Raw genomic sequence first — 26,012 nt, 5'->3', positions numbered from 1 at the left:
CACAGTCGCATGGACAACATTCAGCATTGTTATCTACACAGAGAAGAGATAAATCAAACAGAGCTCAATCATTTTGTTGTATTCAGAGCATGAACAACATTCAACATTCAGCATGTTATCTACACAGAGAACAACAACATTCAGCATGAACAACATTCAGACAAATCAATTAGAGCATGAACAACATTCAACATTCAACATGTTATCTACACAGAGAACAACAACATTCATCATGAACAACATTGAGCAGGCATGAACAAGCTACGAAAACCTGTTGCAGCATAACAAAGTGACCAAGTAGAGTCACCAAACAACAAAACTTTTGCAATTGAGGCTACACCCAACAGTGGAACTCAACAGTGCAAAGAACATGCATAATTGGCAAAAGAAAAGGGGAAGATCCTGCCAATCTGCCATCATAAACAAGTACGATTGATTCCTGTCCCTCAATCTTAAGCTGACCAACCAAGAAAGGAGCAAGATAATGCGACTGTCTGCATCAGAGTTCCACTTTGACATGGCAAAGAGACGCTCATAACTCCTACCTACCCAACACTGGACCATGCAAGCAAGGCTTGTTTGTAATCCAAATGATGAGCACCTGAGAGAGCACTAATCTATACCTAGCCATAATCCACCACAGCAAGAAACACAAGGCGCTCCCTCGATCCCCATGAATCAATTCCAAACTAGAGAATCCTGCCAGGATCTCACCTACACATGTACAAACAAATCCACCCATAGTAGTTCACATGCATGAACTAGCCAGTAGCCACCAGCAAGAATCATGAAGCAACTAACATAATACTGCTAATACCACACTTGCCCAAATTACTGGTAAACCCAATCAATCTAATATTCGATATTCAGATTTCACATTGGATCACTACAGAGTTAACCAAATCAATATTCTAAATGTGGCTAGAACTGAATGTGGAGGCACAAATTTGAGGTAGACCTGGCCGGAGGGGGCGCCACTGCACTCGACCGCGATGCGTTGCACGGCCTGGGTGACGCAGTTGCTGCAGTCGACGTTGTAGAGGTCGCCCTCGCACTACGCTAGCGCGTAGACCTGCCCCCTCCCCCTCCCGCTGGTACAGGCGCCGCCCTCGAGGTGGCTGCTCGAGAGGATCTATGAAGAGGGAGGGGAAAGGGCATCGACGGTGGAGTGGAGGCCGGGGTTGGGGAAGACGACGGAGGCCGGTGACGGCTGGCTCTGCCTTTGGCTTTGGGGATCGAGAGTGGAGTTGGGTGGTCGCTCGTGGCTGCAGGAAGATGTGCCCGTTGGATCTGACTGGAAGAGACGGAGAGGTCGTGGAGCAGCGGCGGTGCACATTGAAGCACGCGCACATCGGCGTGCCACCCAGCCGTGGCTGCTAGGCGGTGGTGCATCTATCAATGGTGAGGTTGGGCGGCTCGCTTGATCTCCTGCGGGGGCGACTGCGGGTGGTGGAAGGGAGGGGCGGCGGAGGAGGAATCTGGATCGGGAAGAGGGAGGTGGCAGCGCTTAACCTAGGGTTTCTCGGGAAGGAATGGGATCGAGGGAGGAGGGTGTGCCGCGCGCATGCGTTTAGAAGAGGTTTGTAAGGGACGCTGGATCGGTAGGGGGTGTACGGCTCAGATCGACTAGAGTGGGGGTGATCCGTGGGCTGCGTCCTGATTGGTTAGAAATATGAGGTATTAAAAATTACTCTTTCTTGGTGCTAAAAATTGGAGGTTTGTGAAACAGCTAGCAAATATATTTTGCAAAATGGCATCACTAAAATATTCACTTAAGTTAGACCACATTTTACGGATGTTCACCAATTTGATTACATTTTTAATCTTTTCTAAGCTATGAACGGTCATGCGCGTTGTTTTGACCGCATTTTGAAACGGGCATAAAAATTTCAAAAAAATCAAAAAAATGGAAAACATTCGCATTGTGTCATTATATGTGACCAAGTTACCAAGAAAAATAATAAACTTATAATACGGCAATTATTTTAAAAGGTTGTTCTCAGAAATGAGCTATCATGTGTGAAGATTCACGACTTTCAAGGCAAATGATCAATCTTATGGCCACATTCATGGAATAGTTTGTTGCAATGATATAATATTGTGCAAAAGGATGCATCGTGGAATGGCAAACAATGTTGCCTAAGGAAGTTTTAATTTTCTTTCGACGAAAAATTCATTTTCCATTTTTTGAGTGCCCGAAATGAGTTTTTTTGTGAAGGACCTACCATATATTTGTTACAAAATTGTACCAAATCATTTTTCTAAAATACCAGGCCATATTTCATGCACAACTGATAAAATGGTTGTGTGTCAAAAGTTTTGATCAACCCCTCGTGAAAAAGACAAATTTCCGTCAATTCAATAGGAAGCAGCTAAAATTTGAACGGCAGTTGCCTCATAGTTTGCTCTTTATTTTTTCCAAAAATCATTTCTAGGTACATAAGTATCTATTTAATCAGAGAAACATCAAAAGGTTTCCAAGATTCAACAACTAGCTAGGAACGGTCAAGCCCGCCGTTTTGACCGCATTTTGAAACGGGCATAAAAAATTGAAAAAAAATCATAAAATTGGAAAACCTTCGCATTGTGTAATCATATGTGACCAAGTTTCGAGGAAAAATAATAAACTTGCAATACGGTAATTATTTTTAAAAAGTGTTCTCATAAATGAGCTATCATCTCTGAAGATTCATGGCTTTCAAGCCAAATGATCAATCTTATGGCCACATTCATGGCATAGTTTGTTCAAATGATCTCATATTGTGCACAAGGGTGCATATTGGAATGGCAAACAATGTTGCCTAAGGGAGTTTTCATTTTCTTTGGACAAAAAATCAATTTTCCATTTTTCGAGTGCCCAAAATGAGTTTTTTTGTGAAGGACCTACCATGTATTTTTTGCAAAATTGGACCAAGTCATTTTTATAATATATTAGGTCATATTTAATGTAAAATTGATAAAATGGTTGGTCGTCAAAAGTAACTATACACCTCTGGTGAAAAAGACAAATTTCTATCTTTGCAGCAGGAAGCGGGTCAAATTTGAACTGCAACTGCCTCATAGTTTGCTCTTTATTTTTTCTAAAAACCATTTATAGCTACATAAGTATCTAATTAATCAGAAATACATGGTTTGGTGGCGATACGTTGAGGTTTGGATGGTGGCCCAGGGCCCCAACTCCAAAGCGCGTAGACTCGCATGCCCACCGCGTGGCCGTGGTGTTGCCTTGCCTTCTGGGCGGCCTAGGCATGTCTAGTGGGTTGGGCACTCCCCTGATAGGTGTCAGGAAGAAGAAGGCAATAGAAGAATCTCACGAGGAGACTGAACTGAGCTCAACCATGAATTAGCACCCCAAGTGTTTGATTAGTGGTACGGGAAATGCACATGGTCAATGGGCCTGAGTTTTTGCCGAGGATGATCATCTACTAAGGACACTATCTTGGAAAATTTGCAGCTCAAATGGAGGAGCCTAGGTGTCACTTGCTTTGCAACGTACGACACTGGACAGATATATGAATGTTGAAGCCACACTCACATGTACTGTTAGATGAGGCTCAAATTTTGTGGAGAGCTATGATTTGGGAATATAGAAGATGTGGCAAAAATTTAGCTCATTAGGATATGCCTAGCTAGTACTTCCTTCACAATAGTTTGAGTTGAACAAAAACTTTGGAAATTTGCCGAGGAAGATTTACCAGGCAAATGGAGTTGAATATTGTCATGAGGCAATGATTTGGATAGTAAAGAATGCCCAACTTTTGGGGGAATTTTGGGAATGACAGAAATATAGGTTGCTTCACAACCTAGGGCAAAAACTAACACATGGACATGACACATAGGCAAAACTGATGAGGTGGCGCCTAGTCATAGCAATAAGTACCAATGCATCCACGTTCACAACCTCATGGCCATTTATATTGGTCGTAATCAGGTAGAAATAAGGTCATCGACCACTCTTTTCTGCTTTATGACCATTTGGTGTAAGGCAATTTCTGGGTTTGAGCCCTTCCAAGCGAAATGGCCGTGGATTTATGACCAATTCAGCTGGGGTCACTAAGAGAGGGTCACTAGTTGACATATTTCTTGTAGTGTAGAGGGTCGTGTTCATCCCCCACTTCATCCGTGGGTTGGGATTTCCTCTCCACCCATTCGTCCGCGGGCTCATGTTCTACTATGGGCTGGACTTCCACGATCTGGCCCCCAACTCCTTACTCAATATCTCGACATTTATTGTCGTGTGCGAGGCCTTTCTCTGTATCCGACCCACTTCAGACTGTGGTTGAAGATCTTCAATGTGAAGCCGAAGGTGGTGGATGGCCAACATGCAGAGCATGGAGGCGCCATGGTGAGCAAGCTGCCCAATGTCACATGGCCCAAAGGTACCTTCGTGGAGACTGTCAAGGGGTGGCAACAGTAGTGGTTCTACGTAACAGAGCCTCGCGACGCCACCTAGGCCGTGGCTCCCGAATTCCAGTCCGGCGCCCCGATGCGGCTCACCTCCTGGCTAGAGAAGGGCCTGGACTGGTCTTCATCGGACGAGCTGACTGCACTCCAGATGCGCATCAAGCGCATGGTGGACAAGAACGTTTAAGCTTGTCAATGTGATCCAGGTGATGCTCTCTCCCCGGATCCTGTCGTGCCAAATCCGGACTTGCCACTTGTGGGAGTTCGATCCGACCAAGCACCAGACCTTGCAACAGTTCTTCAGCACTACGCACGCAGACATCTGGAAGGTGCTCTTCAAGGCCAACGAGATGTGGCCGATGACGGCCGAAGACCATGGGCACGACCTGGACCATCCCACAAGTGCGGTAAGTTTTCCGTATTTCAAGGTGTACCCTTTACTTGCATACTCAAGGAAGATGTCTAAACTTCCCTATTTGTTGTTTCAGTGCTGGACAAAGAAGGCGGAGCGGATTCAGTGTCCGGCTCCGCTGCCCGAAGAACTAGCTATCCCGCTTCTAACGAAGATGCTGTTTTCGGCACCCTATCAAGCGCTGGAGAAGAAGGCCAAGGGGGCCATGGGTGCTCTCCGCCCTAAGGGCACTTCGGATGTGACGTTCGAAGACGCCGAAACCCACTCCGCTCCCGCCACCGACGAGGAGGAGGAGTAAAGCAATTATCCCCCCGAGGGAGGAAGGAAGAAAAGGGCAGCCTCCATTCATCTAGAGGCAGAGGCGTCCAAGAAGGGGAAGGCCGCCGCCGTAGACAACCCCGCGTGGGACGTTGACAGCAGCTCAGAGTGGCGCCCCAGGGATAAGCCCCTGGCCGAATCATAAGTACTCAAAGACGCACACAAATATCCAGCTTCTTTACTTCATAGTTTTAACATGTTGAATCATGCACTTGCAGTCCGGCTCATTTCGAACTCGAGCATCCTCATCTTCGGGAAACTCGCTGGATTCAAAGGTGATGGACAGTGGGTCCCTTCCGGCGGCCTCCTCTCCCAAAACTATGGAAGACGCTGAAGTGCTGTCCCGAAGGACACTCCGTCTCAGGGGGAGGCACAAGAGGCCGTCATGGTGGCTCCAGAGGATAACACCTCGGCCGCCAAACACATGGGGGAGCAGATCCCCATGGAGACTGGTGATGGGGGCCATCTCCAATTCGGCCCCTGGCCGAATTCGATCCCGGAGACCTATACGGCTCCGGAATCTGGCAGGCAGCCTCCTTCGAGGGAAGGAGGTGCACCAATTCCACCGGTGACCTCTGTCCATCCAGAGGCACCGGATGCTCTAGTGGAAGCGCTGCGAAGTGCTTCCATTGTGGAGGAACACCGTAGCCTTATGGGTACGGTGGTTGAGAGGATTTAGTCCGCCAAGAGCGGACTGACCGAAGCCTGCACAAGCCTTCTAACAGGTTTTGAGGTAAGCGACGCACTTGCATAAATAGAATGTCATAGTATAGACAGTAGCCCCTGAGACTCTGTCCAGTGTTTGGAAAGAAAAGCCGGACAGAGGATCAAGTAATTTTTGCAGGAGACTAACTAAATATGTCTTATGTGAATAAGCAGGCGTCGTTGCTGGCCGCAACCTCTCATGCTGCTGAGGTCTCTGGACTAAAGCAGAGTCTGGAGCGGGGCCGAGGAAGAGCTCGGTTGTGTAAAAAAGCAGCTAGAAGACAAGAAAGGTATGCAATGACCATGTGTATATTCAGAAAGGATGGATGATTTGTGCTGACCGTAGTGCCATGATATTTATTAGGGGCAGCGACCGAGGTGGAGGCCCTCAAGAAGGCGTTGACCGAGGCCAAGGAGAGAGCGGCAAAAGAACAAGCCGCCTGTGAAAAGCATGAGGCCAGGGTCGGTGAGGTCCAGCGGGAGCTCCAGGACGCCATGAAGAAATCTGAGTCCTTGGAGCGCCAAGTTGCGGATCAAGATTCCGAACTCGCCAAGGCCCACCAGAGCACACACGATGCCCGAATTGAAGCCCAGGGCGCCCTCCAGGAAATCCAGGAGGCCAGGAAAATCGCGACGGGTAAGGCATTTATTATGTAGAGCAAGTATGTGAAGAGAATATTTCTCTTACTGACCAGGATTTGGAGTTCTCCAGGAGCGTTTGCGGATCTGCCGCGCAGCATTGCCGACGCTGCGGAGTTCTTCCGAGCCGAAGAGGGGAGCTCGACGAAGAAGCTGTTCTGGTCGCAATACCTTGCGCCAAAACATCCGGTGCCCTTTAGCGACCAGCTAAAACAGCTGGTGGAACTGCATAGGGTGGCCGAACTAGCCATGAACGATTTAATAATCCGGCTATGGCCTGCTGAAGTCATACCCAGCAGCTACTTTGGGCTCGTGAAGCGACTGGTCAATGCATGCCCCCGGCTTGACGTCATCAAGCGGTCGGTCTGTATGGAAGGTCCGCGGATGGCCTTCGCCCGTGTCAAGATACAGTGGGCGAAGATGGACGCCGTCAAGCTCCCGACCGAGGGACCGCCCGCTGGCAAGGCGCACCACACGCCGGAGCGGTATTTTGATGATGTCCTCAAGGGATCCCGCATTGTAGAGGGTCAGTGCTCGAAAGACATTATCTTTGAATGAGTACCTCCATGTTATCCCGCCCTGTATGATGAAAACAAGACTGATATGTAAAATAATGCTTGTTGTTTATTTTGGAATTTTACCTCCTGTGCGGCCGTTTTTTATTAAATCTGAGAGTTGGCCAGTCGTCGGCTTCAGCCCCCACGTAGGTAGTACGGGGGTGTTCGGGATGGAATCTAAACACTATTTATCCAAGAAATTGGTCCTTAAAGGAGGTGTTTAGCGCAACGAACCAGGCAATCGGACTATGCGGCTTTGTCACCCTCACTTAGCCATAGGAGTTTGACAATAGAAATGTAGGCGCAGCCCCTAGTGCCCGTTAGTCCGGACTAGGGTGTTGTAGACACCTGATCGGGTGAAGGCCGATCCATCGCGTAATGCGGAAAAAATCTCAAGAGATTTTAACCTCCAAAGAGCTGACCGGCTCATGCCACATCATGACAGTCAGTTTTCGGCTTTCTCTACTAAGGTGCTCATCCGGATAAACCAGGACACAATCGCAGTAGTTCTCCCTTTACTACCCTAGCCGATAGAGCGAAACGTAAGGAAGTAAGCAAAGGAGCCGGGCAACCCAACTATTGACCAAAGACATGATTCGGAGCTGATGCATATAATGCTAAATTCGGGGGCCGAACTATAAGTGTTCGGACTTGTTGCCATAGTATGGGGCACAATAAATCCCCTGGCGAATTACAGCGTACCAAGGTGTACGGATGCGAATAAAAATAGTGAAATAAAAATAAAGTAGTAAGCTAATAGCACATAAGTTGGACCGCAAAATGTTTCCATTATAATTTTGATTAATATGTCAAAGCGTATTTGTACAAATAGTGCGATAAGCAACAGTGGCTATTTAACATGCCAAGACCAACGGGGAGCTGCGTACGGGTCCTGAAAACAGGTAGAATGATCGCTAAGGAGAACATCTAGAGATTCCCCCATACGTCTGTGCTACTTGCCACCTTGGTATATCCTTCCTTCAAAAGGACCGATTATAACTTCGAAAGAACATCTAGAGATGAGCCTGCGGAAAAGAAACTTAATAAGGACAAAAAGAAAAGTAAAAGTATGTGTGTCCAAGGAAGGTCAAGCCATATTGTGGACCACAGTCTGGTTATGCCTCCATCTCTACCCATGGTATTTTTAGTGCGTAGTAATGTACGTGTGGTACGTATGCCGCCACTTGGTCGGGACTGAGACGGAGGTCGAATTGCTAGTCGAGCTCCTGACAAGCTGGACTGTCCTGCCATAGAGTAGTACGGACTCGTTTGACAATGTCCGGGAGCATGGCCGCCGAATTAAGGTTCTGCTTGTGAAGGCCGATTTGTACCTCTGCTGCCAAGGCAGCGGTGTGCTCCTCGGTACGAAGGGAGCGCTCCTTGTTTCCATTAACTGTTATGACACCGCGTGGTCCGAGCATCTTGATCTTGAGATAAGCGTAGTGTGGCACCACATTGAATCGAGCACACGCGGTTCATCTGAGCAGTGCGTAATAGCCCCTGCGGAAGGGGACGATATTGAAGATTAACTCTTCGCTTCGGAAGTTGTCCGGAGATCCAAAGATGACCTCCAATGTGATTGAGCCCGAGCAGCGGGCCTCTACACCTGGTATAACTCCTTTAAAGGTAGTTTTGGTGGGCTTGATCCTTGATGGATTGATGCCCATTTTGCGCATTGTATCATGATAGAGCAAGTTGAGGCTGCTGCCACCGTCCATGAGGACTCGTGTGAGGTGGGATCCATCAATTATTGGGTCGAGAAACAGTGCGGCTGAACCGCCATGACGGATACTGGTCGAATGGTCCCTACGATCAAAGGTGATCGGGCATGACGACCATGGGTTGAATTATGGGGCGACTGGCTCTATCGCATAGACATCCCTGAGCGCGCGATTGCACTCCCTTTTGGGGATATGGGTAGCGTATATCATGTTCACCGTTTTTACCCAAGGGGCAAACTTCTTCTGTCCCCCTGTGTTCGGTGGACGGGGCTCCTCCTCGTCATTCTCGCTTTGCGACCCTTCTCCTTTTCTTCGGCATTTAACTTGCCGGCCTGTTTGAAGACATAACAGCTCCGGTGGGTATGATTGGCTGGTTTATCAGGGTGCCATGGATCTAACATGGACGATCGAGTATGTGGTCCAGGCTGGAAGGGCCCTGATTATTCCTTTTATATGGCTTCTTCCGCTGTCTAGACTTGGAGCCATTGAATCCAGCATTGACCGTTGTGTCATCAGTATTGTCACCATTGTTTCGACGATTGTGCCTGTTGCGTCGGGTCTTGCCGTTGCTGTTTCTGGCTTCCGAGGTGCCAGGTTCGCTTGCATTGTTATTGTTGCGGGCTAGCCAGCTATCTTTGCCCTGCAAAAGCGGGTCATGAGTGTCGTGAGGGCCGCCATGGACTTCGGCTTTTCTTAGCCGAGGTGTCGGGCGAGCCATTCGTCGCGGATGCTGTGTTTGAAGGCCGCTAGGGCTTCGGCACCCGGACTATTGATGATCTGGTTCTTTTTAGTTAAGAACCTAGTACAGAATTTCCTCGCTAACTCTCCAGGCTGTTGGACTATGTGACTTAAGTCATCGGCATCCGGAGGTCGGACGTATGTGCATTGGAAGTTGTCGCGGAAGGCATCTTCTAGGTCTTCCCAGCTGCCAATGGAGTTTTCAGGCAGGATGTTCATCCAGTGTCGGGCTGGTCCCTTGAGTTTTAGGGGGAGGTATTTGATGGCATGAAGATCATCTCCGTGGGCCATGTGAATATGGAGAATAAAGTCTTCAATCCATACCGCGGGGGCTATGGTTCTGTCATATGATTAGATATTCATGGGTTTGAACCCTTCTGGGAATTCATGTTCCATTACTTCATCAGTGAAGCAGAGGGGGTGTGCGGTGCCTCTATATCGTGCCAGGTCATGTCGTAATTCAGATGGAGTCCGTCTATAGTGTTCGGCCCAGACATGATTGTGCTTGTCATGCTTGGCTTGATAGCCGTCGTCGCGCGTCGGGGCACGCCCCCGCGATCCGTAGATCGATCTAGCCAGACCTACTTTATTCTTCAGGTCCTGCCGCAGGTTATACGTGTATCCCCAAGCTGTTTTGTCTCTACCTTTACGGCGAGGTAGGATGGGCTGGTGTTCAGCTTGAGTTGCCGCTTCATCCCGGCCACATGGTGGTCGATCAGCCGCATTACGCGCTGATGGTACAGGCTCAAGTGCCTCGTCATCGAATTGAGGTAGCAGTTTACGCTTCGGGTAACTTTTGGTTGGGTGCTCGAGGCCATATTCTTCTGCTGCCAGGACATTAGTCTATCTATCATTGAGCAGATCTTGATCAGCTTGAAGCTGCTGCTGCTTCTTTTTCAGGCTCCTTGCAGTGGCTATTAGCCGTTGCTTAAAGCGCTCCTACTCAAGAGGTTCCTTAGGCATGATAAAGTCTTCGTGGCCGAGGCTCACCTCATCCCTGGAGGGTGGAAGGTAATTATTGTCCTTCGAGTCTTTGTTTGGAGCCTGTTCGTCAGAGCTAACTTGCCCATCCTCCCAATCGTCTTGTTCAGAGTATTGCTCGACGGGGTTTTCTTGGTCTTCGGCATCATCCGAAGTGTTGTTGTCTCTCATGCCGGTATTGCTGTCTTTGTTGCGGCGTGATTTAGAGCGGCGCCGTCGGCGCTTTTGTTGTTTCTCGGGAGGTTTATCCCGTACTGGATTTTTCTCATTATCGTTGTCACCCAACTTGGGTGTATCCACCTTGTACACATCATACGAAGAGGTGGTCGTCCAGCGTCCGGTAAATGGTGGGTTTTTGGCTTGCTCCTCTCTGGCATCGTCGTCCATATCGTCGATGTCTTCGGAGCCGTAATCGAGCATGTCAGTTAAGTCCTGTACTGTGGCGATGAAGTGGGTGGTGGGTGGGACATAAAATTCCCCGCTCTCAGCCCCTAGTTCGGGCTTGGCGTAGTTCGGACGTTGCTCCTCTGTAATCATGAGGGATCGCATCAAGTCTAGAGCCTCGCTTAAAGGCGAGGTTTGTTGAGGGAGAAAAGAATCTGTGGAGTATGGCGGGAAGGGAATTCCTTGGCCGAGCTCACACGGTGCAGACTCCGAGAGTTCGGAGCCAGCGTCCGGGGAAGAGTCCGGCTTGGTGATGGTTGCCGGCGACACTGCTTCCTCCGGCTCTCCCGTACTGGGCCTAGTGGCCACAGATAATTCGGCGGGTTTAGAAATCCCGTCTTCGGTATTGGCGAAGCGCTCTGGCTCTAAGTCCAGGGCGGAGGTTGGGGTCGTGAATCCTTGGAAGATCAAGTCTCCTCGGATATCAGCGACATAATCCAGGTTTCCAAAACTAATCTGGTGACCTGGGGCGTAGCTGTCGATCTGTTCCAGATGGCCAAGCCAGTTGGTCCATAGTGCGAAGCCACCGAATACAAAGATCTGGCCAGGGAAAAAACCTCCCTTAGGGCTGCATCGTTGCAGATGATGGATGGAGCGATCGAACCTTTTGGCAGCGACACAGTGGAACTCTTAATGAAAGCACCAATGTTGGTGTCAAAACCGACGGATCTCGGGTAGGGGGTCCTGAATTGTGCGTCTGAGGTTGATGGTAATAGGAGACAAGGGACACGAAGTTTTACCCAGGTTCGGGCCCTCTTGATGGAGGTAATACCCTACGTCCTACTTGATTAATATTGATGAGTATGGGGGTTAGAAGAGTTGATCTACCACGAGATTGTAATGGCTAAAACCCTACAAGTCTAGCATGTGTGATTATGATTGCCTCTATGGACTAAACCCTCCAGTTTATATAGATACTGGAGGGTCCTAGGGTTGTATAAAGTCGGTTACAGAGAAAGGAATCTTCATATCCAGACGCCAAGCTTGTCATCCATGCCAAGGAGAGTCCCATCCAGACACGGGAGAGAGTCTTCTATCTTGTATCTTCATAGCCCATTAGTCTGGCCCATGTCCAATAGGTCGGATGCCCGAGGACCCCTTAATCCAAGACTCCCTCAAGGGGGTCCCGAACTGTGCTTCTAAGGATCAAGGGTAATAGGAGGCAGGGGACACGATGTTTACCCAGGTTCGGGCCCTCTTGATGGAGGTAATACCCCGACTTCCTGCTAGATTGACTTTGATGAGTATAGGGGTTACAAGAGTTGATCTACCTCGAGATCGTAATGGCTAAACCCTAATTGTCTAGCCTGTATGGTTATGATCGCCTCTACAGACTAAACCCTCCGGTTTATATAGACACCGGAGGGGGCTAGGGTTGTACAAAGTCGGTTTACAGAGAAAGGAATCTTCATATCCGCATGCTAAGCTTGCCTTACACGCCAATGAGAGTCCCATCCGGACACGGTGAAAATCTTCCATCTTGTATCTCCACGGCCCATTAGTCCGGCCCATATCACATAGCCCGGATGCCCAAGGACCCCATAATCCTGCACTCCCTCGAGGGCCATGTAGAATAAAGCCAGAAGTCTTTGCGTGAAGGGAACGGTGGTAAGGACAATCCACGGGATCCCAAGTCATCATTGCTCTCTAGAGCTCGTTTCATCAACTCGTGGGATTGTGAGGTTGACGAATATTCATCGGTACCTACACAAAAGAGAAACAAACCAAAGAAAGTGTGTGCATGGTAAATGTACACATCATCCATCATGATGTGTATGTGAACTTGAGAGTTAGCACAAGATAAGCAATGCTCAAAGAAATTGGAAGCATGGTATTTGAACATGTCATCCATCATGAAAGAATAGTTATTATGCATGACACGATGGGGACACGAATTGAGAATGCAAGTATATGGCACATCAATAGTGTCGGTGTACAAAAGTAGGGGCCTTTCTTTACCCCTTTACTTGTGCACGGGCGGTCATAGCCACACCTGCAGCCATGCTTGGCGGGGCAGAGGAAGGAAGGGTACGAGGCTGCCAAGGCAGCACTCAAGCCAGTGGCATGGAGAGTAAAGGGACAAGATGGACCTCCCCCGGCAACACTCTTGCCGGGAGGGCCTATGTAGCCCCGGCAAGAGCCTTGCCGGGGCGACTTGCCCAGCACCAACAAGGCCACCACCCTTGAGCCTAAGAGTTCTGACACCATCGACAACATCGAGACCAAGACTCTGGGGTGCCTGTATGGTGGCATGCATATCTTTGTGAAGACCAAAGGCCTGCGAGTCTAGATAAGCACCAGAAGACCCCCGGCAAGATCCTTGCCGGGGACGACCGAAGACCCCCGGCAAAGATCCTTGCCGGGGACGGCCGTGAGACCCCGACAAGACCCTTGCCGGGGGTGTTTGCGAGGCCATGGCCAGGCCCGCACCTGCCAAGGTTTCACTGCCCCGCGGTCGTTCCGATGCGGCAACAAGCCCGCCCACTAGACAAGCGCCTGCATGGCAGCATGCAGCTTCTAGGCCAACTAGTCAAGCACCTGCGTGGTGGAATGCAGATCTTCATGAAGGCCCTGTCGCCACACCAGCACAGCGATCAGCCAGCCAGCATGGTGCTGCATGCCTCGTCAGCCTGGACGCGCGTCGAAGCAAGGCGAGGCAGCGATAGACGGGACGAGCTTTGTTGCCGTCCCCGATAAAGCAAGAGAGCACGTAGGCGGCACATTAAATGTGTTTGTCCTACGGTGTCAGGCGATAAACTTGTACACTATAGATACTTTCCACCTCCCGTGTGCCACTGTGGCGACCCCTTTGACATATAAAAGGAGGCCCAAGGCGTACTGTGGAAGGAGTCGGACTTTTGGGACTGGGCACGCATTGTAACTAGTCCAAGAACTGAAGAACACAAATAAACACAAACAAGCAGGACTACGGTTTTATGCATCATTTGCGGCCCGAACCAGGGTAAATATCCCCTCATGCTGATCGCTAGACCTGCTCTTTAAATAACTCTTCACCCCCGCCAACTGTAGTAGGGGTCCCTGGGATCCCATAGGTGTCATTTTCCCCGACATCTTTGGCGCGCCAGGTAGGGGGCGTGAGGCTGTGAAAATCTGGTCTAGAAGTTAGAGCATCGACTCCTTCATCGCGATGGCTCCAGAGAAGAAGAAGGCCCCAGCGCTCTGGTGCCATCAGCCAGGCGAGTAGTGTCGTCTGCAGCCGCAACAACCATCTGTGTGGAGACGAAAAGCTAAGTCACGCAAAACCTTGAGAAATTTCCTTTTTATAGGGTTATTTTCCTCGAAAGATTTTGCTCCTTGTATGGAGAACCTGCACACAAAGGAACCCTTCCGCTATTGGCAATGCCCTTGTTCTTTTTCGAGTCCGCTCAATAGTTAGAGCGGCTGCGCCGAGAACGGCGAGGTGGCTTGCCCGGCAGCTAGCGCCCCCAGCAGACTGCTAAGGATCCGTTCCTCAAAGCACCGTGGCACGGGTTTACATGCCGGCAAACCTATCCAATTAAGCGTAGGGTGTGTACATACAAAGAAAAATCAAACAGGAAGATAGCATGCACTATTTCGAAATACTGCAAAGTTATATTACATCAGTGGTTGTCGCGGTTCTGACTTAAGATAAAATTGTCTTGGGCATGAACTCACAGCAGCAATGAGGAACGGGGTGGCTTGTCCCGGCGCTGGCCTTCCAACCTCTTGACTCCGTCAATGCAGCTGATGATGGGCTCGATATGCTCTTTGAGTGCCTTAAGGTCCGCATCCTCTGTCAAACTCTCAAGCGCATTGGCGAAGTTGACGCTAGGGTTCCAGAATGCCACCTTGGTGAGCACTTTGGTCAGGGTGCCCCGGCAAAGCTTCTGAGCCTCATTGGCCAGATAAGTTGCCCGACTGGAGCGGAGCTGCACCAGGGTGTCGAGGATGCGCTCAAAGAACAAAGTCAGCCTGGCACTGGGGCTTATGTTCACCTCCTGGGAGTACCTGAAGTCTAGCATGCCCATGATGGCTAGCTGCGTGGTGAGCCTCTCCTCAACGTCGACAAGGCGCTGGTCCAGAGCTCCGTGCGGTCCACATAGTCGTTGTGGGCAGCGATGGCATTCTGCGCCAGCTGCCTCTCGTCCTCAAGGGCCTTATTTAGGGTCTCCTCACGGGCCTTGACCTCTGAAAGCGTCCATTCCAAGGTGTCCAGCTTCAAGTCGTTGATGGAATCCCTGGCCTCGGAGAGCAGCTTGGTCTTGTCGGAGATGGTGACCTGCAATTCCGCTAGAGTGCAGTTGCTCATGTCCTTGTCCTTCGTCAGCTTTGACATCTCCTCCATCAACTCCTCCCGCTCCAGCTCCAGTTTCTCCACCTTGCCGACTTGGTCCAGGGCCAGAGCATCAAGTGTATCGTTGTGCTTCTGCTATAGCTCCTGGGTTCGCTTCATGACAAGCTTCTCGATCTCCTCGTTCTTGCTGTGGAAACTGGTGGAAAGCACATATTCACGAGCAACATGGTCTTCCTCCTGGGTTTCCAGCAGAGCTTGTTGCTGCCTTCGGCCAGCTTCGTCCTTGGTGGCATGTTCCTTTGCCGCCTCTTGGACCTTGTCGATGTCAGCCTGCTTCAGGAGGAGCTCTCGCTTGCGCTCGTCCAGCTGATCCTGGGCGGCCTTCAGTTCTTGTCGGGCCTCAGCGAACCAAACTTGCGTCTGAGCGATGCGCTGCTGAAAGTATGCTTCTGCCATGTCCACTGTCGATGTCAAAACCGGCAGATCTCGGGTAGGGGGTCCCGAACTATGCGTCTAAGGCCGATGGTAACAAGAGACAAGGGACACAATGTTTACCCAGGTTCGGGCCCTCTCTATGGAGGTAATACCCTACTTCCTACTTGATTGATCTTGATGAATATGAGTGTTTCAAGAGTTGATCTACCATGAGATCGCAATGGCTAAACCCTAAAAGTCTAGCCTATCTGACTATGATTATGAGGATCTCTGTCTACGGACCTAGCCCTCAGGTTTATATAGACACCGGAGGGATCTAGGGTTACATAAGGTTTTTTACAGAGAAGGGAATCTTCATATTCTGACGCCAAGCTTGCCTTCCATGTCAAGGAGACTCCCATCCGGACACAGGTGGAGTCTTCGGTCTTTGTATCTTCACAGCCCATCAGTCCGGGCCATGTCTAATAGGTCGGACGCCCGAGGACCCCTTAGTCCAGGACTCCCTCAGTAGCCCCTGAACCAGGCTTCAATGACGAGGTGTCCGGCGCGCAGATTTTCTTCGGCATTGCAAGGCGGGTTCCCCTTTCCGAATACTCCAAGATAGTCTTCGGACACAATGAACATGTACGGATCTGCAACACAAGTACCACACACAACCGCAGAGAATATAATATTGCACGAGTCCAATCCGCTGACAACTTTTTGTAATGTGACATCACGTTTGCTTGGTCATTATTTCGAACCGTTTCTTGTCCTGCCGTTCCATGTTTTGAGGTGCGGTTTCTATTGGCACATCCTGTCGAAACAGAGATCGTGTCCCCTTTTTGCGGGATTCTCATAAATACGGGTGTGGGTAACCCAACCGTTCCATTGGAATGATCCCTTCGGAATAGACAGGTTTTCAGGCTTAGGAGGAGGCGTTCGATATCCGTTGCCTTTATAAAGGGGCCAAGGGCCATCTTATTTTGCGCCTACACTTTCCTCAGCCCTTCCAACTTTGAGTTCTAGCACCCGAGGTTCGACTTTACTGCTTCAAGCTGCCCAATCATGTCCGAACCCAGCCCACAGGGCCGATGGGTGGCTTCCTCTGTTACAGAGGAGGACATTGCGAAGCTTCGTGCGGCCAGATACCTGACCGCGGAGATCCCCCACAGGCTTCCTGCTCCAGGACAGGTTATTCCTACTCTCAGATCCGGCGAGAGGGTCACATTCATCTCCCACTTCCTGCGAGGTTCGACTTTATTATTTTACTACGGACTAGATTTCCACGATCTGGCCCTAGATTCTTTCCTTCACATCTCGAAGTTCATTATCACGTGCGAGGCCTTTCTCCGTATTCCCCCACACTTCGGCTTATGGCTCAAGACCTTTAGTGTGAAGCCAAAGGTAGTCGATGGGGAACAAGCGGAGTTCGGAAGTGCTACTGTAGCAAGCTTACCAATGCTCCCTGGCCAAAAGGCTCTTTCGCCGAAACTCCCAACCTATGGCAGCGGGAGTGGTTTTACGTCACCGAACCCCGCAGTACCAAGTGGGCGGCTATACCTGCGTTTAGATCTAGCTCTCCGTTATAGCTTGCATCATGGATTAATAAGGGGCTAGACTGGGGATCAATTGACGAAGTGCAGACTCTACAGAGCCGCATCCGCCGCCTCCTTGAGAAGGACATCGGTCTTATCAATGTGGTTCAAGTAATGTTGGTCCGCCGGGTTCTGCCGTGCCAGCGACGGCCTCTCCGTATGTGGGAGTTTAATCCGGAAGGACCACGAACCCTCCAAGACTTGTTCGATACTACGCACAAAGGAATGTGGAAGTTGTTTTTCGGGAAACGAAAACAGTGGCCGGACACCATCGAGGACATCGGCCTCGACCGCAACCATCCAGATACCTCGGTAAGCACTCGACTCCCGAACAATTTCTAGCTATGTGTGTCGTAATGCGATACTGATCACACTATCTTCTTCTAGGGCTGGATAAAGAAAGTAGAGTGAATTAGGTGTTCAGCCCTCCTTCCCGAAGATTCAGCGGATCCCGTATTAACAAGGATTCTGGCCCCGGCACCGTACCAGATGCCTGTGAAGGAGGACAAGACGGAGAGCAGGAGGACCGAAGGTGGCCTCCATCCTGAAGGTATATTAGACGTTGTGTCCGGGGAGATCAAAATCCCATCGCCTGGAGACAAAGGTAAAGAAGAAGCCAACATCCCTTCTCCTCATGGTAAGAAAAGGGCCGCCTCTGAAGGTCAGGAGGGAAAGGCTCCTAAACGAGGCAAAATGCCCTTGTCGGGCGGCTCAGGCTTGGAGGACGACATCATCGCGCAGTACCACGGCGAGGACAAGCCTTTAGCCAAATCGTAAGTGAACAAGGGTGTTTTAAACATATCATGTTCCTCTCCTGTGACCAAGGTAACATCTAGGGTATATGTTTTTACAGCTCGGAACACAGTCTTCTTCAACAATCTTCTTCCTCGGGGGATCTCCTCATGGAGATGATGGAGAGCGAGACGCCTCCACCGGTCTCCTTGCCCAATAGGGCGGACGACTTCGAGGTTTCGTACCGGAGGGTCTCTCCTAATCAACAAGTGGTGCAGGGGATGATGAAGACTCTACCCGAAGGTGATACTTCGGTAGCCCAGGGCCCGGGGCCAAAAAAAGGCCCCGGGTTATCCGGCTTATAGCCAGAGACAACTCCAAGGACAGATAAACGGATCCCTTCAAAGGGAGGCCATACTGCTACAGCAGCTTCCGGAGATCCAGAAGCGCCGGATATATTGACGAACATGCTGCGACATGGATCCGTCTCAGAGGACCATCGTACCTTGATGGATACGGTGGTTGAAAAGGTTCTGTGCATGAAAAGCGGATTGAATGAGGCCTTCACAAACCTGCTCAGACACTTCGAGGTTTGTACTGTAATGTTTTCGATTGTGTTTTATTCACAAAATGCTCCTGTGTATAGATAGTAGCCCCTGAGACTCTGATTGGCTTCCCAAGGGAGGCGATCAGAGGATCAAAAAGATATGCCCAGGAAATAATTTGACTAATTGGAACGCAGGCTGTTACCTCCCTGGCTACTGCCCGAACCACAGAGGTTGCAGATCTGCAGCAGAAGATTGAAGAAGCGGATGACGACATCACACTTATCAACAGGCGGCTTGACGAGGTGCAAGGTATGTTTCTGGGGCAGTTAGGATATGTATGTATGATAACATGAGCACGAAGCTAGAATTGTATACTGAGACACGCATAACTACAGATGATGCTGCCATAGTGGAGGTCCTTCGGGCTGAACTTACCCTTGCCAAGGAGCAAGCCCGAATGAGTAATTTGGCTGCCAATAAGGCAGCTGACGAGTTGAAAACCGAGCAGTCTGCTCGGTGCCAGTGTGAGGAGAGAATTTCTATCATGGCGCACGAGCTAGAGAAAACCACTCTCCAGTGCAAATTCCTTGAGAGGGATAACAAAACCAAATTGGCCGATCTCGACAAGGCCTTACAAGAGGCGAGCGAAGCACGGTCTGAGTCTAGAGCGGCTCGGGAAGAGATCCGCAAGCTGGGGAGATAGTGGCTGGTAAGCCTTTCTTATTACAGACTAAATTCAGTGATCCAAAGTATTCCCCGCTTAATCAAATGTGGAGCTCTTCAGACGCATTCTTGGACCTGCCGAAGAGCGCCTCCGATGCGGCGCAATTTTACCAAGTGCAGGAAGGGTGTGCACTGGAGAAACTTTTTTGCTCACAATTCGGCGTGCCAAAGCGTCCGCTGTTACTGAATGAGCAAATGGCCCAATGGGCCGAGCTCCACAGGGTATCCAGTTCTGCCATGAAGGACGTCATAGTCCGGCTGTGGCCTACTGAGCCAATTCCGAATAGTTATTTTGGTTTGGTGCAGCGACTTGTTGATGCGGTGTCGCGTATCGACGCCATTAAGCGTTCAACATGCATTGAAGGTGCACGGATGGCCTTTGCCCGTGTCAAGACATACTGGGCGAAGATGAAGGCCACCGACGTTGCGGCGAAGAGTCCACCTGAGGGCAAGGACCATCACGCACCAGAGCATTATTTCAAGGACGTCTTAGAGGGTGCCCGCTTGATAGAGGGTCAGTGCTTGAAATGCATGATGTTTGAATGAAATGTGTTGAAATTGTAAAAGACAATATTATGATAATATTATGATATTCACTTAAAAGCTTTGGTTCCTCCTGTGCGGCTATTTTTGTATAATCTGAAAGTTTTCTAGTCGTCGGCTTCAGCCCCCTCGTAGAAAATATGGGGGTGTTCGGAAAAGCACTTGATCACTCTTAACCTAACGTCTTGGTCCATGAAGGAGGTGTCAATGCGGCGAACTAGGCAATTGGACTATAGGGCGTTAACACTTTCACTTAGACATAGGAGTTTTATGGTGGGTCTACGATATAGACCCTGGTATGTACGCGGTTACCCCAATATGGTGTGTTACATGTATGACCTGAAGAAAGGTCGTTCATGTAATACGGAGGGAATCGTGAAAGATTCTGAAAAGTCATCGAGTGGTTGACCAGCTCTCGCCACATCATGATAGTCAGTTTTCGGCTTTCTCTACTGAGGTGTTTGACCGGATGAGCCAGAAACACAATCGCAGTAGTTCTCCCTTTACTACCCTAGCCGATAGAGCGGAATGTAAGGTAGTAAGCACAGGAGCCGAGCAACCCAACTATTGACCCAAGACATGATTCGGAGTTGATGCATATAAGGCCAAACTCGTGACGCCGAAGTATGCTGTAAAGCTATTCGGACTTGTTGGCAACTCTTTTTGTTCCCATCCCGAGCCCCTGGCGAGTTATGTCGGGGTGCGTGTGTGAAATAACCAGAGGAGCAAAATTTAGTTCTTTAGAGGAAAGTGAATACTGGATACGGATTATGTTCATTGGAACCTGAGTGATATTTCAATCGTAGTTTTGTATATAATAACGCCACAACCCTAACTATTTGACATGCCAGGGGTCGACGGCTGAGGAAGAAGGCACTTTACAGGCTCGCAAAATAGAGAGTGTGGTCTACAAAAAGTTGTTTTGGACCTCCTGTCGCACGTCTGCGCCGCCTTTCCTCGATGAAGGGGCTCCTTAAAAGGAGTAGCCTTTGGGTGAATGTACAAACCTGAACTCCGATGACTAGTCCGCGAGTCACCTATGGTAAAGGATAATGAAAGAGAAAGAGTAGTTAGAAAAGACAAAAAAGAAGGAGGTTACGGGAGTACTTGTAAGCCCGTCCATATTGTGCTTCCGATGATGCCCATGGTATTTTAAGTGCATAGTTATGTATGCGCGGTACAGATTTCGCAGGTGTATGAGGCGGGTGGCGGAAGCTGAACTGCTAGTCCTGCTCCAAAATTGGTCGGTCCTGCTGAATGGAGACTGGCGGCTTAATGGCCGACAAGGCATGCGGTTTAATAAGACCGCTTTGTACTTCGGCTGAAGTAACCATAGTATGATCCTCAGTCCTAAGGGAGTGCTTCACATGCTCCCCTGTAGAGTTGTGTGTCACGTATACCATGTTCATTGTTTTTACTTTGGGGGGAAATTGCTTCTGACCCCCGGTATTTGGTTGGTCAATCTCTTTATCATCGCTATCACCGAGCGGCCTCTTCCCCTTGTGTTCGGCGTTGACCTTGCCGGCCTACTTGAAGACCCAACATCTTATGTTGGTATGATTAGCTGGTTTATCGGGGTTGCCACCGCCAAGCCCTAAACTCTCTCGGGAGGGCTGATCTGGAGTCCGTTCGGGGCTCCGGAGAGGGGAATCCGTCGCCATCGTCATCATCAACCATCCTCCATCACCAATTTCATGATGCTCACCGCCGTGCGTGAGTAATTTCATCGTAGGCTTGCTGGACGGTGATGGGTTGGATGAGATTTATCATGTAATTGAGTTAGTTTTGTTAGGGTTTGATCCCTAGTATCCACTATGTTCTGAGATTGCTGTTGCTATGACTTTGCTATGCTTAATGCTTGTCACTAAGGCCCGAGTGCCATGATTTCAGATCTGAACCTATTATGTTTTCATCAATATATGAGAATTCTTGATCCTATCTTGCAAGTCTATAGTCACCTATTATGTGTTATGATCCGTTAACCTCGAAGTGACAATAATCGGGATACTTACCGGTGATGACCGTTGTTTGAGGAGTTCATGTATTCACTATGTGTTAATGCTTTGGTCTGGTACTCTATTAAAAGGAGGCCTTAATATCCCTTAGTTTCCAATAGGACCCCACTGCCACGGGGGGTAGGACAAAAGTTGTCATGCAAGTTCTTTTCCATAAGCACGTAAGACTATATTCGGAATACATGCCTACATTACATTGATGAATTGGAGCTAGTTCTGTGTCACCCTGGGTTATGACTGTTACATTATGAACCGCATCCGGCATAATTCTCTATCACTGATCCATTGCCTACGAGCTTTCCATATATTGTTCTTTGCTTATTTACTTTTCAGTTGCTATTGTTATCATCACTACAAAACACCAAAAATATTACTTTTGCTACCGTTACCTTTTACCACCATTACCACTACTATCACATTACTTTGCTACTAAACAATTTGCTGCAGATATTAAGTTTCCAGGTGTGGTTGAATTGACAACTCAGCTGCTAATACTTGAGAATATTCTTTGGCTCCCCTTGTGTCGAATCAATAAATTTGGGATGAATACTCTACCCTCGAAAACTGTTGTGATCCCCTATACTTGTGGGTTATCAAGACTATTTTCTGGCGCCGTTGCCGGGGAGCATAGCACTATTCTTTGAGTCACTTGGGATTTATATCTGCTTATCACTATGAAGTACTTGAAAGACGCTACAACCAACATTTATCCCTCAACTACGAGGGGAGGTAAGGAACTGCCATCTAGCTCTGCACTTTATTCAACTTCTGTTTTGAGTAAGCTTGCGACACCTAAACCTGCTTCTGCTATTAATTCTGATATGTCGCATGTTATTGATGATGCCACTTCTGCTATGCATGATACTGATGATGAAACTACTTCTATGCTTGATACTACTGTGCCACTTGGTGAATTTCTTGATGAACAACTTGCTAGGGCTAGAGAGAATGAAATTATTGAAACTGGTAATATTGATGAAAGTGATGATGAAGACTCTCCCCCTAGATATGAATTACCTGTTGTGCCTGAGGGCTATGTTATGGATGAAGAAACTGCAAGAGATTTTCTTGCTTGCAATGATAGGAGTGATCTTAAGAAACTATTAGCTAAGCTGAAACAAAAAACTTTGAATGCTAGAATTAAATATGATCCTCCTTATGCTACTTCACCTATCTTTGTTACTGATAAGGATTATGATTTCTCTGTTGATCCTGAGATAATTACTTTAGTTGAATCTGATCCTTTCTATGGCTATGAATCTGGAGCTGTTGTGGCACATCCTACTAAATTAAATGATATAGCTACCCTGTTCACCAATGATGAGAAAACTCACTATTATTATATCCTTAAATTATTTCCGTTCTCATTAAAGGTTGACGCTAAGATATGGTTTAATTCTCTTGATCCTGGTTGTGTGCGTAGTCCCCAGGATATGATTTGTTCTTCTCTGCTAAATATTTCCCTGCTCATAAGAAACAAGCTGCTTTAAGGGAAATATATAATTTTGTGCAAATTGAAGAAGAGAGTCTCCCACAAGCTTGGGGGAGGCTTCTCCAATTACTTAATGCTTTGCCTGATCATCCTCTCAAGAAAAATGAAATACTTGATATCTTTTATAATGGACTAACCGATGCTTCCAGAGACCACCTGGATAGTTGTGCTGGTTGTGTTTTCAGGGAAAGAACACCAGATGAAGCTGAAATTTTGTTGAATAATATGTTGACTAATGAAAATAATTGGACACTTCCTGATCCAATTCCTGAACCAACTCCAAAGAAAAGGGGTATTCTATTTCTCAGTCCTGAAGATATGCAAGAGGCAAAGAAATCTATGAAGGAAAAAGGTATTAAAGCTGAAGATGTTAAGAATTTACCTCCTATTGAAGAAATACATGGTCTTAATTTACCGCCTGTTGAAGAAATACATGGTCTTAATAACCCGACACAGGTAGTAAAGGTAAATTCTCTCTATAGATATGATAAAGCTGAAATCCCATTTACTAAGTTTGATAGCCCATGCTTGGATGAGTTTGATGACTTTATGGTTAAACAAGAAAACTTCAATGCTTATTTTGGTATAGAATTAAAACGCAATGCTGATATCCTTGAACACTTGGGTGATTATATGGCTAATGTTAAAGGTGAACTAAAACTTATTAGTAAACACGCTTCTATGGTTACCACTCAAGTAGAACAAGTACTCAAAGCTCAGAATGATTTACTCAATGAATTAAATAGTAAGAAAAATTATAATGCTGTCAGAGTTATGAGTAGAGGTGGTAAAATGACTCAGGAACCTTTGTATCATGAGGGCCATCCTAAGAGAATTGAGCAAGATTCTCAAAGAAATAATATTGATGCACCTAGTCCTTCTAAGAGGAAGAAGAAGAAAAATGATAGGCTTTGCATGCTTCTAGTGAACCTGTTATTGACACACCTGAGAATCCCAATGATATTTCTATTTCTGATGCTGAAACACAGTCTGGTAATGAACATGAACCTAGTAATAATGTTAATGATGATGTTCATGTTGATGCTCAACCTAGCAATGATAATGATGTAGAGATTGAACCTGTTGTTGATCTTGATAACCCACAATCAAAGAATCAACGTTATGATAAGAGAGACTTTGTTGCTAGGAAGCACGGTAAAGAAAGAGAACCATGGGTTCAGAAACCCATGCCTTTTCCTCCTAAACCATCCAAGAAAAAGGATGATGAGGATTTTGAGCGCTTTGCTGAAATGATTAGACCTATCTTCTTGCGTATGCGTTTGACTGATATGCTCAAAATGAATCCTTATGCTAAGTATATGAAAGAAATTGTTACAAATAAAAGAAAGATACCGAAAGCTGAAATTTCCACCATGCTTGCTAATTATAATTTTAAGGGTGGAATACCAAAGAAACTTGGAGATCCAGGAGTACCAACTATACCATGCTCCATTAAAAGAAACTATGTAAAAACTGCTATATGTGATCTTGGAGCCGGTGTTAGTGTTATGCCTCTCTCTTTATATCGTAGACTTGATTTGAATAAGTTGACACCTACTGAAATATCTTTGCAAATGGCTGATAAATCAACTGCTATACCTGTCGGTATTTGTGAGGATGTGCCTGTTGTGGTTGCAAACGTTACTATTTTAACGGACTTTGTTATTCTTGACATTCCCGAGGACGATAGTATGTCTATTATTCTTGGAAGACCCTTTTTGAATACTGTAGGGGCTGTTATTGATTGCACCAAAGGCAATGTCACTTTTCATGTTAATGGCAATGAGCATACGGTACACTTTCCGAAGAAACAACCTCAAGTTCATAGTATAAACTCTATTGGAAAATTTCCATCGATTATTTTTGGAGGTTTTGAATTTCCTCTTCCTACTATCAAGAAGAAATATGATATTCTTATTGTTGGGGATGTGCATATCCCCGTTGAGGTAACCTAGTGTTATTCGAAAATTCTCCGGTTCCAAGTTATTCAAAATGAGTTTGTTAACTAGACCTGATCAACCTTGTTAGTGGATTCTTGTTGATGAGCATGAGATGGATGAATTTAGAAAACACAACTCTCTGTACCCTCTTTTTACTTTATGTTATTTGGTTGAAATAAAGCAAAAATAGTATATTCTGTCTGTTTTCTGACAATGCAATAAAAAATACCCAGAAAATAAAAGTTCTCCAAATGCCCTGAAAATTAAATATGATTTTTTTTGGAATATTTAAGAATATCTGGCACTGAGAACACAGCAGGGGGAGCAAGCACCTGGCCACGAGGGTGGAGGGCGCGCCCCCTGCCTCATGGGCCCGCGGTGGCTCCCCTCCACTTATTCCATCTACCACACACTCCTTCTTCCTCCCACAAACATCACTAACCAGCTCAAACCCGAGTCCAAGCTCATTTTGCTGCCATTTTCGATCTCCTTGCTCAAAGCACCTCTCACAAAACTGCTTTGGGGGATTATTCCTTGGTATGTGACTCCTCCAATGGTCTAATTAGTTTTTGTTCTAGTGCTTTATTCATTGCATATTTTTACTGCTTAGGTGACCCTGTTCTTGAGCTTGCATGTCAAATTTATGTGGTCAAAAGTAGTTTTGATGCATGATATTGCCTCTAGGAACTTGTAGGAGTAGTTGATATCAATTTTATTGAGTTCGGTCCATGTTTATTTTGAAGTTACTAAAAATTCAGAAATTTTTTAGAGGAAGAAATATGTTTCGGAAAATGTACCAAGGAGGTCCTTCA

Source organism: Triticum aestivum, chromosome 2A, assembly GCF_018294505.1.
Source record: "Triticum aestivum cultivar Chinese Spring chromosome 2A, IWGSC CS RefSeq v2.1, whole genome shotgun sequence".
Taxonomy (NCBI): domain Eukaryota; kingdom Viridiplantae; phylum Streptophyta; class Magnoliopsida; order Poales; family Poaceae; genus Triticum; species Triticum aestivum.
The sequence above is the reverse complement of the archived record's forward strand: the minus strand, read 5'-3'. Positions refer to the sequence as shown.